This window comes from Arachis stenosperma, chromosome 2 (genome assembly GCF_014773155.1).
Source record: "Arachis stenosperma cultivar V10309 chromosome 2, arast.V10309.gnm1.PFL2, whole genome shotgun sequence".
Lineage (NCBI taxonomy): Eukaryota > Viridiplantae > Streptophyta > Magnoliopsida > Fabales > Fabaceae > Arachis > Arachis stenosperma.
In genome coordinates, this window is record NC_080378.1 from 111,084,390 (window position 1) to 111,101,512 (window position 17,123).

General features: G+C 38.3%; 1 non-coding gene across 1 annotated transcript; it reads right to left on the bottom strand.

The window, feature by feature from the left end:
• Positions 1-14,782: 14,782 nt before the first annotated feature.
• LOC130964781 (small nucleolar RNA R71) lies at positions 14,783-14,890 on the bottom strand. The gene has a single exon (XR_009080855.1). It is a non-coding gene; the product is annotated as a small nucleolar RNA R71 (small nucleolar RNA).
• Positions 14,891-17,123: the final 2,233 nt, after the last annotated feature.

Here is a 17,123-nt window from a genome sequence, read left to right on the forward strand (position 1 = left end):
TCCCCACACTTAAACAAAAGCATGTCCTCATGCTAAACTCAAGAGAAGCTATAAAGATGAAGAGGAATGGTAAAATGTATGAAATGCAACCTATGAATGCAACTATATGCTGAGATATTTCTACCTACTTGGTTAAAAATAAATAAATTCTCAAAGACAAAAATAATTCAAATTTCACTAATTCAAATCATATAAAATAAAGACAAGTAAACTTGTAAGAAGATAGCTCATGAAAGTAGGGAACATAGAATCAAGCATTGAACCCTCACAGGAAATGTATATGCACTTATAATCTCTCAAGTGTCTAGGGTCAATCACTTTACTCTTCCCTAGTCATGCCTTCTAACACTTTGTTCTTCATCTAACCAATCAGTAATATTTAATGCATCAATGCAAACATCATGAGGTCTTTTCAAGGTTGTAATGGGGCTAAGGTAAGGGTAAGGGTATATATATGGCTAAGTGAGCTTTATAAAGTGAATCCTTGAGTAGTCTAAGATCTCACCTAACATATACATACTATATAAAAAATTTAAAATTATACTTAGCTTCCCATAATTTTTCCTACTTTTGTATTACATGCTCATGTATCAAATTTAATTTTGAATTTCGTCCCATGTGCATTGATCCTTTTTATTTTGCATTGGGGGTAATATTACTTTTTTTTTGTTGTATCCCCTTATTTAATATAATTTTTTTTTTCAATGCACATGGTAATTTAATTATTTTGACTTCACATGAGCATGCTTCCCAAAAATTTTATTTTGAATTATTTCATTCTTTTCAACTTCCTACCCTTTGTTTTATCATCCATGTTCCCAATAGGTTTCCCACACTTAAACAATTACACAACTTCTATCTTAAGCTAACCAAGGATTCAACATGGGATTTTAAATTTGTTTTTCTGCTTAAGGCTAGTGTTGTGATTTATAGAATAAGAGGGAATTAAAAGCTCAAGGGGGATAACAAGGGTGATGTAAAAGGTAGGCTAATTTTGGGATAAGTGAGCTAGAATTAACAATGGCCTCAATCATATGCAAGCATTTAAATACACTAAATACTGGATATATAGAATGAAACAAAGCTAAGATTGCAATCATAGAGAAGTAAACACACAAGAATAAAATGTTTATGGTTAAATAATGTAACCATGTAAATAAGCTCAAATCTCACAGGTTGTGTGTTTTTTTGGCTCAAAAACTATGTTCCAATTACAACTTCAAACAAATTTTAATAAAAATTTTCAATTTAAATTAGTGAAAATTTTCAAAAATAGGGTCTTAAAAGAAACTTATTATTTTAACCAAGCATAACTAAATGCAAAAAAAAAATCAAATAAACATGCAATTAAACATGCAAATACAACAACTAATTTAATAAAGAAAATTTTAAACATTGGTGTTGAAACAGAAAGGTACTAACCCATGGAGATCGATATCGACCTCCCCACACTTAAAGATTGCACCGTCCTCGGTGCATGCTGAGATGTGCAGGTGGACGGGTTATTCCAACTGATGCCTTTCTTCAAGATTTTTGCAGATGGACTTGTCTGTCTCCCCATGTAAACGTCTTCCGATTCCCTTTCGGGTGGCCATCCTGAAAGAAAAAGGGAAGAAAAAGTAACCCAGTAAGAAAGATAAGAAAATAAATGAACTATGGGTGGGTTAATGCCAAATGATAATGGTCTCATTTACATGGAAGCTTCAACATGTATGTGAGAAAATAATAGAAGCCATGGCATGCCAGTGGTACAAAATGTACAACAATGGGGAAGAGGGTGGGTAATGAAAGAGAATGTAAGTTCATGTCAATGCAAAATTAATACAAATAACATAAAAGATTAACATTGACTTAAATAATATTGCCCAACAGTGTGAAACAAGTTACCAAAATAATTTCAAGAAAAGATGTAACAGTTGAATAAGAAAAGGTTTTTAACACCAATGGAAAAGTAAAAAAATTTAGAAAAGAAAATAAAAATATGCACAAATTTAAAATGCAATGAATGAGATATGCAAATAAATTAAAATAAAATAAAAAGAAAAAAAAAGAATGAGAAGGGAAAGAAGGGAAGAGGAAGTAAATAAGAAAAGGGGGGAAGGAAAAATTAGTATTGGGGAAGAAAAGATAAAGTATTTTGGCATATAAGGTTAAGGTGTGCAACGCTGGCGACGCGGTCGCGTGGGTGACGCGGCCGCGTGGTGCGCAATAAGGTCAAGCGACGCGAACGCGTGGGTCATGCGATCGCGTGACTCGATTTGTGCTAGTGGCGCGAGTGCAGCCTCACGCTCGCACAACTCTCTGTTCAAAATCATATTAGTGCCAAATTTTAAGTGACGCGATCGCATGGGGCATGCGATCGCGTGAGTGGGCTTTAAAGGAATATGATGCGATCGCGTGGGTCACGCGGCCGCATGGGAAGGATCATGCGTTCAGCACCAATCCAGCACCACTCTCGCACAACTTTCGGGTGTGCACCACTTTGACGTCGAAATCTTGGTCACGCGGCCGCGTGGGTCACGCGGTCGCGTGGGAGGCCATTATTCCCATGCGACGCGGACGCGTCAGCGACGCAGTCGCGTGGATTGATTTGTGCCATTGGCACGCCTCCAGCCACGCTCCAGCGTGACTCTATGTTCGTTTTTATTTTTCTCTTCTCCCCTTGCGACGCGGACGCGTCGTTGATGCGGTCGCTTCGCGTAGCAAATTTTTTTTTTTTGAAATAAAATGCAGAATGCAGTGTTAATATGAATGTGATGCAAAACTCCAGGTTCAATATAATAAAATAAAATAAAACTCAAAAGAAAATAAAACTAAATAAAAATGAAAAATGAACGATCATACCATGGTGGGTTGTCTCCCACCTAGCACTTTTAGTTATAGTCCTTAAGTTGGACATTTGATGAGGGTGGCTTGTGCTTGTATTGATCCAGGAATCCCCACCAATGTTTGTATCTCCAATAACCTCTGGGGTCCCAGACTAAGGACGTAAAGCCCTTACGAAGCTTCAAATAGATTCTTAGGCTCCCGGGGTGACAAATGTCAGAACAGATTCCAGGATCCCAAACTTTACCTTTACACCCGTTTTTGTCTTGATCTGCATTTTTCCAGCCGGGTGAAAGGTGATCTGAATTCTCACTGCAGCGACCAAACAGCTTCCTAGACCCATTCAGTTGAGCTTTATACCAACCTTTGCGTTTAAACTTAAAGCTTCCAACCATGATGAACCTTGCTTGACAATTCTTATCACTAGCCATCTTCCTCTTACTCTTAATGCCACAAAGAGCTCTAAGTTGACTATCCGTCTCCAGTAGCCCATATTCAAGTGGGATTAGAAAGCTATGAGATATGAATTTCACCCACTTGAATGTTGTGAAGGATGATGGCAACTTAGGGGGAGGTGTTTTTAATGAAATTGCAAGCTCCACTCCCTTGTGCTCTTCTCTGATAATTACCACCTCTTTGCAAGCTTCTTCAATTTCAACCTCTTCCTCTTGGTAGCTTTCTTCCAATTCAATCATCTCTTCATTGCTTTCCAAGGGCATGGGAGGTTGTGCTTCTTCTTCTTGAATCTCCATCTCTTGATCAATCTCTTCCAAGTCTTCAACTATGATATGCTTTGGAGGTTGTACACCCTCCTCAGCATCAATTTCAACCATCTTGAAAGGAGGCTCTATGTCTTGTCTTTCCCATGGAGGTTCTGTGTCTCCTAAGTCTTCAACCAACTCTTCTTCTTGAATAATGATAGCTTCTTCTACTTGTTCTAGTATGAATTCATGCTCTGTCTTGTCCACTGGAGTTTCTGGTATCTCCTTTATGCTATGCTCTTCACTAGGCTGGCCACATGGGGTTGTGGCTGATCCTTGTGTATTTAAGCGTCTAGAAGCCCATTGAATTAATACTTGCTCCAGTTGTTGAGTGGTTGCCTGAAATCGATCCATTGTTTCCTTGAGACGATCCTTTGCCTCTTGATTGACTCAGTTTTCATAAGTAGGATCATAATACTCTTGGATTGATGGATATGGAGATGGTGAATATTGAAGTGGTGGTTCTTGTGAGTAATTGGGTTGGAATTGGGGTGGTTCTATATATGGTTCATATGGCTCATAAGGTGGTTGGTATGGTGGTTGAGGGTTAGGGTTATATGGAGGTGAATGGCGGAAAGGGGCTTGTGAGTATGGTGGTCTAAAGTCATGTTGAGAAGGGGGTTCATAGGCATATGGTGGTGGTTGTTGATAATCAAAAGAGTGCTCACCATAGCCATCATCTTGATATGCATCACAGAATGGTTGTTGATAGTCCATTGGAGGTGGTTGTTGCCATGAGGGTTGATCAAATCCTTGTGGCTCCTCTCATCTTTGATTGTTCCAACCATGGTGCATGTTGTCATTATAATCTCCTCTTCCTGCAACATAATTGTAACCAGACTCATAGCCAAATGGGTGAGAGTTCATGGTAGTAAGAGAAAATAAAAATAAAAATTAATAAAAAGAAAATATTTTGAAAAAGATATAATTTTTGAAAAAGATATGATTTTTGAAAAAGATAAGATAAGATAAAAAAAATTTTAAAATAAAAATCTGAAATTTTTTTTTTGAAAAATATTTACAATAACCAATAATAAGGCACACGTTTGCAATTCCCCAGCAACGGCGCCATTTTGACGTTAGGATTTTTGCCTGTAAAGAATGTCATAAAAACAGTCGCGTTGTAGATATAGTCTCTAAACCGACAGAAATCCCTTCGTACAAATGTTTTGTTTGTCACAAGTAACAAACCCCTAAGTAAATTGATAACCGAGTATTTAAACCTCGGATCGTCTTCTCAAGGAATTGCAGGGAGGTATGTTCTTATTATTGGTTATGAAAAAGGTAAACTTGGGGTTTTGGAAGTAAGGTGCGAATATATTATATGATAAGTAAAATAAAATAATACTAATAGCTGTAAAATAAACCTTTGGCAAGGTATAAAGAACTGGAGGTCCTATCCCAGTTATCCTTATCAATTGTGATGAGAATTGGATTTTTCTCCCACTTTGTTAACCTCTAACTATGAAGGTAAGTTAGGTGGATGAATTAATTCCAATTCTCAACTAACAATGAGTTTGATAACTCTAGAGTCACCAATTATTTAACCAAAGCCAAAAGGAAAGAAAATTGAAACTGCTCAAATAAAAATGCCTTTAAATGGGAAGCAATAATCATGTAAATAAAAGAAAGCAATCTTGAATGGAAATACCTCAAATAACATAAAATAAGAAAATCATCATGAAAGTGGCATAGGCCAAATAGGCAACATAACTAATACAAGCAAGCATTCAAATGTCTGAAAATAAGAAATAAACATAAAGTAAAAGAACATTGAACCTGGGATTGAGAGTCACTCTTAAAACTAAGAGAAATCCTAAATCCTAAATCCTAATCCTAAAGAGAGAGAGTAGAGAACCTCTCTCAAAACTAAATCTAAATCATGGAAAGTGAATTATGAGTGCATCATTATGAATACATGCATTCCCCCACTATATAGCCTCTAATCTGTGTGTTCTGGGCTGAAAACTGGGTCAAAAGCAGCCCAGAAGTCACTTCCAGCGCTTTCTGGTCCGTATAGGTTGCGGAAAAGTGACGCGGCTGCGTCGTCCACGCGGCCGCGCGGATTGGGTGTTGGCCAGGTCACGCGTCCGCGTGACCCACGCGTTCACGTCACCTGGCGTCGGAGCAACTATGGCAAATTATATATCAAATCGAAGCCCCGGACGTTATCTTTCCAACGCAACTAAAACCGCGTCGTTTGGACTTCTGTAGCTAAAGTTATAGCCGTTTGAATGCGAAGTGGTCAGGCTGGACAGCTTAGCAGTTTCTCCAACTTCTTGCATTTCTTCCACTTTTGCATGCTTCCTTTCCATCCTCCAAGCTATTCCTGCCTTATAATATCTGAAAACACTTAACACACTTATCAAGGCATCTAAGGTAATAAGAGAGGATTAATAATAAGCAAATATAAGTCCAAAGAAGCATGTTTTCAATCAAAGCACATAATTAGGAAGCGAAATGTAAAACATGCAAATAGTATGAATAAGTGGGTAAAGAGTTGATAAAATCCACTCAATTGAGCACAAGATAAACCATAAAATAGTGGTTTATCAACCTCCCCACACTTAAACAAAAGCATGTCCTCATGCTAAGCTCAAGAGAAGCTATAAAGATGAAGAGGAATGGTAAAATGTATGAAATGCAACATATGAATGCAACTATATGCTGAGATGTTTCTACCTACTTGGTTACAAATAAATAAATTCTCAAAGACAAAAATAATTCAAATTCCACTAATTCAAATCATATAAAATAAAGACAAGTAAACTTGTAAGAAGATAGCTCATGAAAGCAGGGAACATAGAATCAAGCATTGAACCCTCACAGGAAATGTATATGCACTTCTAATCTCTCAAGTGTCTAGGGTCAATCACTTTACTCTTCCCTAGTCATGCCTTCTAACACTTTGTTCTTCATCTAACCAATCAGTAATATTTAATGCATCAATGCAAACATCATGAGGTCTTTTCAAGGTTGTAATGGGGCTAAGGTAAGGGTAAGGGTATATATATGGCTAAGTGAGCTTTATAAAGTGAATCCTTGATTAGTCTAAGATCTCACCTAACATATACATACTATATAAAAAATTTAAAATTATACTTAGCTTTCCATAATTTTTTCTACTTTTGTATTACATGCTCATGTATCAAATTTAATTTTGAATTTCGTCCCATGTGCATTGATCCTTTTTATTTTGCATTGGGGGTAATATTACTTTTTTTTTTGTATCCCCTTATTTAATATAATTTTTTTTTCAATGCACATGGTAATTTAATTATTTTGACTTCACATGAGCATGCTTCCCAAAAATTTTATTTTGAATTATTTCATTCTTTTCAACTTCCTACCCTTTGTTTTTATCATCCATGTTCCCAATAGGTTTCCCACACTTAAACAATTACACAACTTCTATCTTAAGCTAACCAAGGATTCAACTTGGGATTTTAAATTTATTTTTCTGCTTAAGGCTAGTGTTGTGATTTATAGAATAAGAGGGAATTAAAAGCTCAAGGGGGCTAACAAGGGTGATGTAAAAGGTAGGCTAATTTTGGGATAAGTGAGCTAGAATTAACAATGGCCTCAATCATATGCAAGCATTTAAATACACTAAATATTGGATATATAGAATGAAACAAAGCTAAGATTGCAATCATAGAGAAGTAAACACACAAGAATAAAATGTTTATGGTTAAATAATGTAACCATGTAATAAGCTCAAATCTCACAGGTTGTGTGTTTTTTTGGCTCAAAAACTATGTTCCAATTACAACTTCAAACAAATTTTTAATAAAATTTTCAATTTAAATTAGTGAAATTTTTCAAAAATAAGGTCTTAAAAGAAATTTATTATTTTAACCAAGCAGTAACTAAATGCAAAAAAAAAAATCAAATAAACATGCAATTAAACATGCAAATGCAACAACTAATTTAATAAAGAAAATTTTAAACATTGGTGTTGAAACAGAAAGGTACTAACCCATGGAGATCGGTATCGACCTCCCCACACTTAAAGATTGCACCGTCCTCGGTGCATGCTAAGATGTGCAGGTGGACGGGTTATTCCAACTGATGCCTTTCTTCAAGATTTTTGCAGATGGACTTGTCTGTCTCCCCATGTAAACGTCTTCCGATTCCCTTTCGGGTGGCCATCCTAAAAGAAAAAGGGAAGAAAAAGTAACCCAGTAATAAAGATAAGAAAATAAATGAACTATGGGTGGGTTAATGCCAAATGATAATTGTCTCATTTACATAGAAGCTTCAACATGTATGTGAGAAAATAATAGAAGTCATGGCATGCCAGTGGTACAAAATGTACAACAATGGGGAAGAGAGTGGGTAATGAAAGAGAATGTAAGTTCATGTCAATGCAAAATTAATACAAATAACATAAAAGATTAACATTGACTTAAATAATATTGCCCAACAGTGTGAAACAAGTTACCAAAATAATTTCAAGAAAAGATGTAACAGTTGAATAAGAAAAGATTTTTAACACCAATGGAAAAATAAAAAAATTCAGAATAGAAAATAAAAATATGCACAAATTTAAAATGCAATGAATGAGATATGCAAATAAATTAAAATAAAATAAAAAGAAAAAAAGAATGAGAAGGGAAAGAAGGGAAGAGGAAGTAAATAAGAAAAGGGGGGAAGGAAAAATTAGTATTGGGGAAGAAAAGATAAAGTATTTTGGCATATAAGGTTAAGGTGTGCAACGCTGGTGACGCGGTCGCGTGGGTGACGCGGCCGCGTGGTGCGCAATAAGGTCAAGCGACGCGAACGCGCGGGTCATGCGATCGCGTGACTCGATTTGTGCTAGTGGCGCGAGTGCAGCCTTGCGCTCGCACAACTCTCTTTTCAAAATCTTATTAGTGCCAAATTTTAAGTGACGCGATTGCATGGGGCATGCGATCGCATGAGTGGGCTTTAAAGGAATATGACGCAGTCGCGTGGGTCACGCGGTCGCATGGGAAGGATCATGCGTTCAGCACCAATCCAGCACCACTCTCGCACAACTTTCGGGTGTGCACCACTTTGACGTCGAAATCTTGGTCACGCGGCCGCGTGGGAGGCCATTATTCCCATGCCACGCGGACGCGTCAGCGACGCGGACGCGTCAGCGACGCGGTCGCGTGGATTGATTTGTGCCATTGGCACGCCTCCAGCCACGCTCCAGCATGACTCTCTGTTCGTTTTTATTTTTCTCTTCTCCCCTTGCGACGCGGACGCGTCGTTGATGCGGTCGCGTCGCGTAGCAAATTTTTTTTTGAAATAAAATGCAGAATGCAATGTTAATATGAATGTGATGCAAAAATCCAGGTTCAATATAATAAAATAAAATAAAACTCAAAAGCAAATAAAACTAAATAAAAATGAAAAATGAACGATCATACCATGGTGGGTTGTCTCCCACCTAGCACTTTTAGTTATAGTCCTTAAGTTGGACATTTGATGAGCTTCCTGCTAGGGTGGCTTGTGCTTGTATTGATCCAGGAATCCCCACCAATGTTTGTATCTCCAGTACCCTCCGGGGTCCCAGACTAAGCACGTAAAGCCCTTACGAAGCTTCAAATAGATTCTTAGGCTCCCGGGGTGACAAATGTCAGAACAGATTCCAGGATCCCAAACTTTACCTTTACACCCGTTTTTGTCTTGATCTGCATTTTTCTAGCCGGGTGAAAGGTGATATGAATTCTCACTGCAGCGACCAAACAGCTTCCTAGACCCATTCAGTTGAGCTTTATACCAACCTTTGCGTCTAAACTTAAAGCTTCCAACCATGATGAACCTTGCTTGACAATTCTTATCACTAGCCATCTTCCTCTTACTCTTAATGCAACAAAGAGCTCTAAGTTGACCATCCGTCTCCAGTAGCCCATATTCAAGTGGGATTAGAAAGCTATGAGATATGAATTTTACCCACTTGAATGTTGTGAAGGATGATGGCAACTTAGGGGGAGGTGTTTTTAATGAAATTACAAGCTCCACTCCCTTGTGCTCTTCTCTGATAATTTCCACCTCTTTGCAAGCTTCTTCAATTTCAACCTCTTCCTCTTGGTAGCTTTCTTCCAATTCAATCATCTCTTCATTGCTTTCCAAGGGCATGGGAGGTTCTGCTTCTTTTTCTTGAATCTCCATCTCTTGATCAACCTCTTCCACGTCTTCAACTATGATATGATTTGGAGGTTGTACACCCTCCTCAGCATCAATTTCAACCGTCTTGGAAGGAGGCTCTATGTCTTTTCTTTCCCATGGAGGTTTTGCGTCTCCTAAGTCTTCAACCAACTCTTCTTCTTGAACAATGATAGCTTCTTCTACTTGTTCTAGTATGAATTCATGCTCTGTCTTGTCCACTGGAGTTTCTGGTATCTCCTTTATGCTATGCTCTTCACTAGGCTGGCCACATGGGGTTGTGGTTGATCCTTGTGTATTTAAGCGTCTAGAAGCCCATTGAATTAATACTTGCTCCAGTTGTTGAGTGGTTGCCTGAAATCGATCCATTGTTTCCTTGAGATGATCCTTTGCCTCTTGATTGACTCGGTTTTCATAAGTAGGATCATAATGCTCTTGGATTGATGGATATGGAGATGGTGAATATTGAAGTGGTGGTTCTTGTGAGTAATTGGGTTGGAATTGGGGTGGTTCTATATATGGTTCATATGGCTCATAAGGTGGTTGGTATGGTGGTTGAGGGTTAGGGTTATATGGAGGTGAATGGCGGAAAGGGGCTTGTGAGTATGGTGGTCTAAAGTCATGTTGAGAAGGGGGTTCATAGGCATATGGTGGTGGTTGTTGATAATCAAAAGAGTGCTCACCATAGCCATCATCTTGATATGCATCACAGAATGGTTGTTGATAGTCCATTGGAGGTGGTTGTTGCCATGAGGGTTGATCAAATCCTTGTGGCTCCTCCCATCTTTGATTTGTCCAACCATGGTGCATGTTGTCATTATAATCTCCTCTTCCTGCAACATAATTGTAACCAGACTCATAGCCAAATGGGTGAGAGTTCATGGTAGTAAGAGAAAATAAAAATAAAAATTAATAAAAAGAAATATTTTGAAAAAGATATAATTTTTGAAAAAGATATGATTTTTGAAAAAGATAAGATAAGATAAAAAAAATTTTAAAATAAAAATCTGAATTTTTTTTTTTGAAAAATATTTACAATAACCAACAATAAGGCACACGTTTGCAATTCCCCGGCAACGGCGCCATTTTGACGTTAGGATTTTTGCCAGTAAAGAATGTCATAAAAACAGTCGCGTTGTAGATATAGTCTCTAAACCGACAGAAATCCCTTCGTACAAACGTTTTGGTTGTCACAAGTAACAAACCCCTAAATAAATTGATAACCGAGTATTTAAACCTCGGGTCGTCTTCTCAAGAAATTGCAGGGAGGTATGTTCTTATTATTGGTTATGAAAAAGGTAAACTTGGGGTTTTGGAAGTAAGGTGCGAATATATTATATGATAAGTAAAATAAAATAATACTAATAGCTGTAAAATAAACCTTTGGCAAGGTATAAAGAACTGGAGGTTGATGAGCGGATAATTTGTACGCTTTTTGGCATTGTTTTTAGTATGTTTTTAGTATCTTTTAGTTAGTTTTTATTATATTTTTATTAGTTTTTAGTTAAAAATCACTTTTCTGGACTTTACTATGAGTTTGTGTGTTTTTCTGTGATTTCAGGTATTTTCTGGCTGAAATTGAGGGATCTGAGCAAAAATCTGATCCAGAGACTCAAAAGGACTGCAGATGCTGTTGGATTCTGACCTCCCTGCATTCTAAGTGGATTTTCTAGAGCTATAGAAGCCCAATTGGCGCGCCCTCAACGGCGTTGGAAAGTAGACATCCGGGGCTTTCCAGCAATATATGATAGTCTATACTTTGCCCAAGATTTGATGGCCCAAACCGGCGTTCAAAGTCACCTCAAGAAATTCCAGCGTTAAACGCCGGAACTGGCACCTAAATGGGAGTTAAACGCCCAAACTGGCATAAAAGCTGGCGTTTAACTCCAAGAAGAGTCTCTACACGAAAATGCTTCATTGCTCAGCCCAAGCACACACCAAGTGGGCCCGGAAGTGGATTTTTATGTCATTTACTCATCTCCGTACACCCTAGGCTACTAGTTTTCTATAAGTTGGACCTTTTACTATTGTATTTTCATCTTTTGATCACTTTAGATCTCTAGATCATCTTTGGACATCTAGTTCTTAGATCATTGGGAGGCTGGCCTCACGGCCATGCCTAGACCTTGTTCTTATGTATTTTCAACGGTGGAGTTTCTACACACCATAGATTAAGGTGTGGAGCTCTGCTGTACCTCGAGTATTAATGCAATTACTATTGTTCTTCTATTCAATTCCGCTTGTTCTTTGTCCAAGATATCACTTGTTCTTCAACTTGATGAAGGTGATGATTGACACTCATCATCATTCTCACTCACGAACAAGGTGACTGACAACCATTCTTGTTCTACAAGCATATGAGGCTTAGTGAATATCTCTTGGATTCTTTAAAAGGAATCTTCGTGGTATAGGCGAGAACTGATGGCGGCATTCAAGAGAATCCGGAAGGTCTAAACCTTGTCTGTGGTATTCTGAGTAGGATTCAATGATTGAATGACTGTGATGTGCTTCAAACTCCTGAGGGCGGGGCGTTAGTGACAGACGCAAAAGAATCACTGGATTCTATTCCGGCCTGATTGAGAACCGACAGATGAATTCCGCTATGACCGTGACAGGGCATATGCAATCGCTTTCAATGAGAGGATGGGAGGTAGCCATTGACAACGGTGAAACCCTACATGAGCTTGCCATGGAAAGGAGTAAGAAGGATTGGATGAAGACAGTAGGAAAGCAGAGAGACGGAAGAGAAGGCATCTTCATGCGCTTATCTGAAGTTCCTACCAATGAATTACATAAGTATCTCTATCTTTATCTTTTATGTTATTTTCGTTCATCACTATACCCATTTGAGTCTGCCTGACTGAGATTTACAAGATGACCATAGCTTGCTTCATACCACCAATCTCCGTGGGATCGACCCTTACTCGCGTAAGGTATTACTTGGACGACCCAGTGCACTTGCTGGTTAGTTGTGCGAAGTTGTAGTGATCACAATTTCGTGCACCAAGTTTTTGGCGCCGTTGCCGGGGATTGTTCTGTGTATGGACAACTGACGGTTCATCTTGTTACTTAGATTAGGTATTTTTCTTCAGAGTTCTTAAGAATGAATTCTAGTGTTTCAAGGTGATGTTCTTATCATCACCAAGGCTGATTGATCCTCATCAATTTAGCTCTTGAATGCAATGTCCTGCTGAAGCTTGGCTAGCTATGTCTAATTCCTTTAGACTAAAGCTTTAGACTAGCATTGCATGATTCCTGGAATTCTCATTAAGAATTTTGATACCTTTATTTTCCTTTTCACTTAATTTTCGAAAAAGCACAAAAAAAATTACAAAATCATAAAAACCAAAAATATTTCTTGTTTAAGTCTAGTGTCTCATTTTAAGTTTGGTGTCAATTGCATGTTTCTGTTTTTCTTGCATTTTTCGAATTCATGCATGTGTCTTCATTAATCTTCAAGTTGTTCTTGATGATTTTCTTGTTTTGATCTTTGAATTCTATTGACTTGAGTGTTTTGTTGTTTCTCATGTATACAAACTGCTAAGTTTGGTGTCTTGCATGCATTGTTATTAGATTTTAGTTGCATTTTGATTATTCCTTATTATTAAAAATCCAAAAATATTTTTAATTTGTGTCTTTTCAAGTCAATAATACAGAGAATTGAAGATTCAGAACATACTGCAGAGGAATCACACAGAAAAAGCTGAGCATTCAAAAATGCCCAGTGAAGAAGACAGACTGGCGTTTAAACGCCAGCCAGGGTGCCTGGCTGGGCGTTTAACGCCCAAAAGGGTAGTAGTTTGGGTGTTAAACGCCAGAATGTGCACCATTCTGGGCGTTTAACGCCAGGATGGCAAAGGGGGAAGATTTTGTTTTCAAAATCAATTTTTTTTTCAAGTTTTCAAAGTTTCTCAAAATCAAATCTTTTTCAAATCATATCTTTTCAATCAAATGTTTTCAAAATCAATTTCTTTCCTTTTTCAAAGATACTTACTAACAATTAATGATTTGATTGAACATTTTTTGCCTTTTCTGTTGAGTAAGGTTTTATGTTTGAATCATATCTTTTCTTGTTAGGCAAGTCATTAATTTTTAAAATCATATCTTTTCAAATTGTTTTCAAATCATATCTTTTAAAATTGTTTTCAAATCATATCTTTTTAATCACATCTTTTTCAAAATAGTTTTCAATCAAATCTTTTTAATTTCTAATTTCAAAATCTTTTTCAAAAATCACTTTACTTCTTTCCCACTTTTGTTTTCGAAAATCAATTAAGTGTTTTTCAAAATGTTTTCAAAATCTTTTACTTAAATTTTCGAAAATTACTTCCCTTCTTCTCACATCCTTCTATTTTTGGACTAACTCTATTCCTTAATGCAAAATTCGAACTCCATCTTCTTTGATAAGTTCGAATTTCCTACTTCTGTCTTCTACTTTTCTTTCCCTCTGACACCTCAAGGAATCTCTATACTGTGACATAGAGGATTCCATATTTTCTTGTTCTCTTCTCTTTCATATGAGCAGGAGCAGAGACAAAGGCATTCTTGTTGAAGCTGACCCTGAACCCGAAAGGACCTTGAAGAGAAAGCTAAGAGAAGCCAAAGCACAACTCTCTTTAGAGGACCTGACCGAATTCTTCAAAGAAGAAGAAGACATGGCAGCCGAAAACAACAATAATGCAAACAATGCAAGGAAGGTGCTGGGTGACTTTACTGCACCTACTCCCGACTTCTATGGGAGAAGCATCTCTATCCCTGCCATTGGAGCAAACAACTTTGAGCTTAAACCTCAATTAGTTTCTCTAATGCAACAGAATTGCAAGTTCCATGGACTTCCAATGGAAGATCCTCATCAGTTCTTAGCTGAATTCTTGCAAATCTATGACACAGTCAAGACTAATGGGGTAGACCCTGAGGTCTATAGACTGATGCTATTCCCTTTTGCTGTAAGAGACAGAGCTAGAATATGGTTGGACTCTCAACCTAAAGAAAGCCTGGACTCTTGGGAAAAGCTAGTCAATGCCTTCTTGGCAAAGTTCTTTCCACCACAAAGATGGAGTAAGCTTAGAGTGGAAGTCCAAACCTTCAGACAGAAGGATGGAGAATCCCTCTATGAAGCTTGGGAAAGATACAAACAATTAATCAGAAAATGTCCTTCTGACATGCTTTCTGAATGGAGCATCATAGGTATTTTCTATGATGGTCTCTCTGAACTATCCAAGATGTCTTTGGATAGCTCTGCTGGAGGATCTCTTCATCTGAAGAAGACGCCTACAGAGGCTCAAGAGCTAATTGAGATGGTTGCAAATAACCAATTCATGTACACTTCTGAAAGGAATCCTGTGAACAATGGGACAAGTCAGAAGAAAGGAGTTCTTGAGATTGATACTCTGAACGCCATTTTGGCTCAGAATAAAATATTGACTCAACAATGTCAATTTGATTTCTCAAAGTCTGTCTGGAATGCAAAATGCACCAAGTAGTACCAAGGATGCTTCATCTGAGGAAGAAGCTTATGATCCTGAGAACCCTTCAATGGAAGAGGTGAATTACCTAGGAGAACCCTATGGAAACACCTATAATTCTTCATGGAGAAATCACCCAAATCTCTCATGGAAGAATCAAGAGAGACCTCAACAAGGTTTCAATAATAATGGTGGAAGAAACAGGTTTAACAATGGCAAACCTTTTCTATCATCTTCTCAGCAACAGACAGAGAATCCTAAGCAGAACCCCTCTGACTTAGCAACCATGGTCTCTGATCTAATTAAAACCACTCAAAGTTTCATGAATGAAACAAGGTCCTCCATTAGAAATTTGGAGGCACAAGTGGGACAGCTGAGCAAGAAAGTTACTGAACTCCCTCCAAGTACTCTCCCAAGCAACACAGAAGAAAATCCAAAAGGAGAGTGCAAAGCTATAAACATGGCCGAATTTGGAGAGGAAGGAGAGGAGGTGAACGCCACTGAGGAAGGCCTCAATGGGCGTGCACTGACCTCCACTGAGTTCCCTAATGAGGAACCATGGAAATCTGAGACTCAAAATGAGACCATAGAGATTCCATTGGACTTACTTCTGCCTTTTATGAGCTCTGATGAGTATTCTTCCTCTGAAGAGGATGAGTATGTCACTGAAGAGCAAGTTGCTAAATACCTTGGAGCAATCATGAAGCTAAATGACAAGTTATTTGGAAATGAGACTTGGAAGGATGAACCTCCTTTGCTCACCAAAGAACTGGATGACTTGTCTAGGCAGAAATTACCTCAAAAGAGACAAGACCCTGGGAAGTTTTCCATACCTTGTACCATAGGCACCATGACCTTCAAGAAGGCTCTGTGTGACTTAAGGTCAAGTGTAAACCTCATGCCTCTCTCAGTAATGGAGAAGCTAAGGATCTTTGAGGTACAAGCTGCAAAAATCTCACTAGAGATGGCAGACAACTCAAGAAAACAAGCTTATGGACTTGTAGAGAATGTTCTGGTTAAGATTGAAGACCATTATATCCCTACTGATTTCATAGTCCTAGAGACTGGGAAATGCATGGATGAAACCATCATCCTTGGCAGACCCTTCCTAGCCACAGCAAAGGCTGTGATTGATGTTGATAGAGGTGAACTGATCATTCAAGTGAATGAAGAATCCTTTGTGTTTAAGGCTCAAGGATATCCCTCTATCACCATGGAGAGGAAGCATGAAGAGCTTCTCTCAAATCAGAGACAAACAGAGCCCCCACACTCAAACTCTAAGTTTGGTGTTGGGAGGCCACAACCAAACTCTAAGTTTGGTGTTGAACCCCCACATTCAAACTCTAAGTTTGGTGTCGGGAGGTTCCAACATTGCTCTGAGTATCTGTGAGGCTCCATGAAGAGCCCTCTGTCAAGCTACTGACATTAAAGAAGCGCTTGTTGGGAGGCAACCCAATATTATATTTTATCTATTTTCTTTTTTTTATGTTTTTTGTAGGTTGATGATCATAAGAAGTCACAAAATCAATTGAAAAAGCAAAAACAGAATGAAAAACAGGAAGAAAAACAGTACACCCTGGAGGAAGAACTCACTGGCGTTTAAACGCCAGTGAGGCTAGCAGTTGGGCGTTTAACGCCCAGTCTGGCACCATTCTGGGCGTTTAACGCCAGAAAGGGGCACCAGACTGGCGTTAAACGCCAGAAAAAGGCAAGAACCTGGCGTTAAACGCCAGGAATGGGCATCAGCCCGGCATTTAACGCTAGATTTGGCACAAAACATGATTTTGGTTGCCATTGGTGCAGGGATGACTTTTCCTTGACACCTCAGGATCTGTGGACCCCACAGGATCCCCACCAACCCACCACACTCTCTCTTCTTCTTTACCCATTCACCAATCACCTCAATACCTCTTCCCCATAAACCTTTCTTCACTCC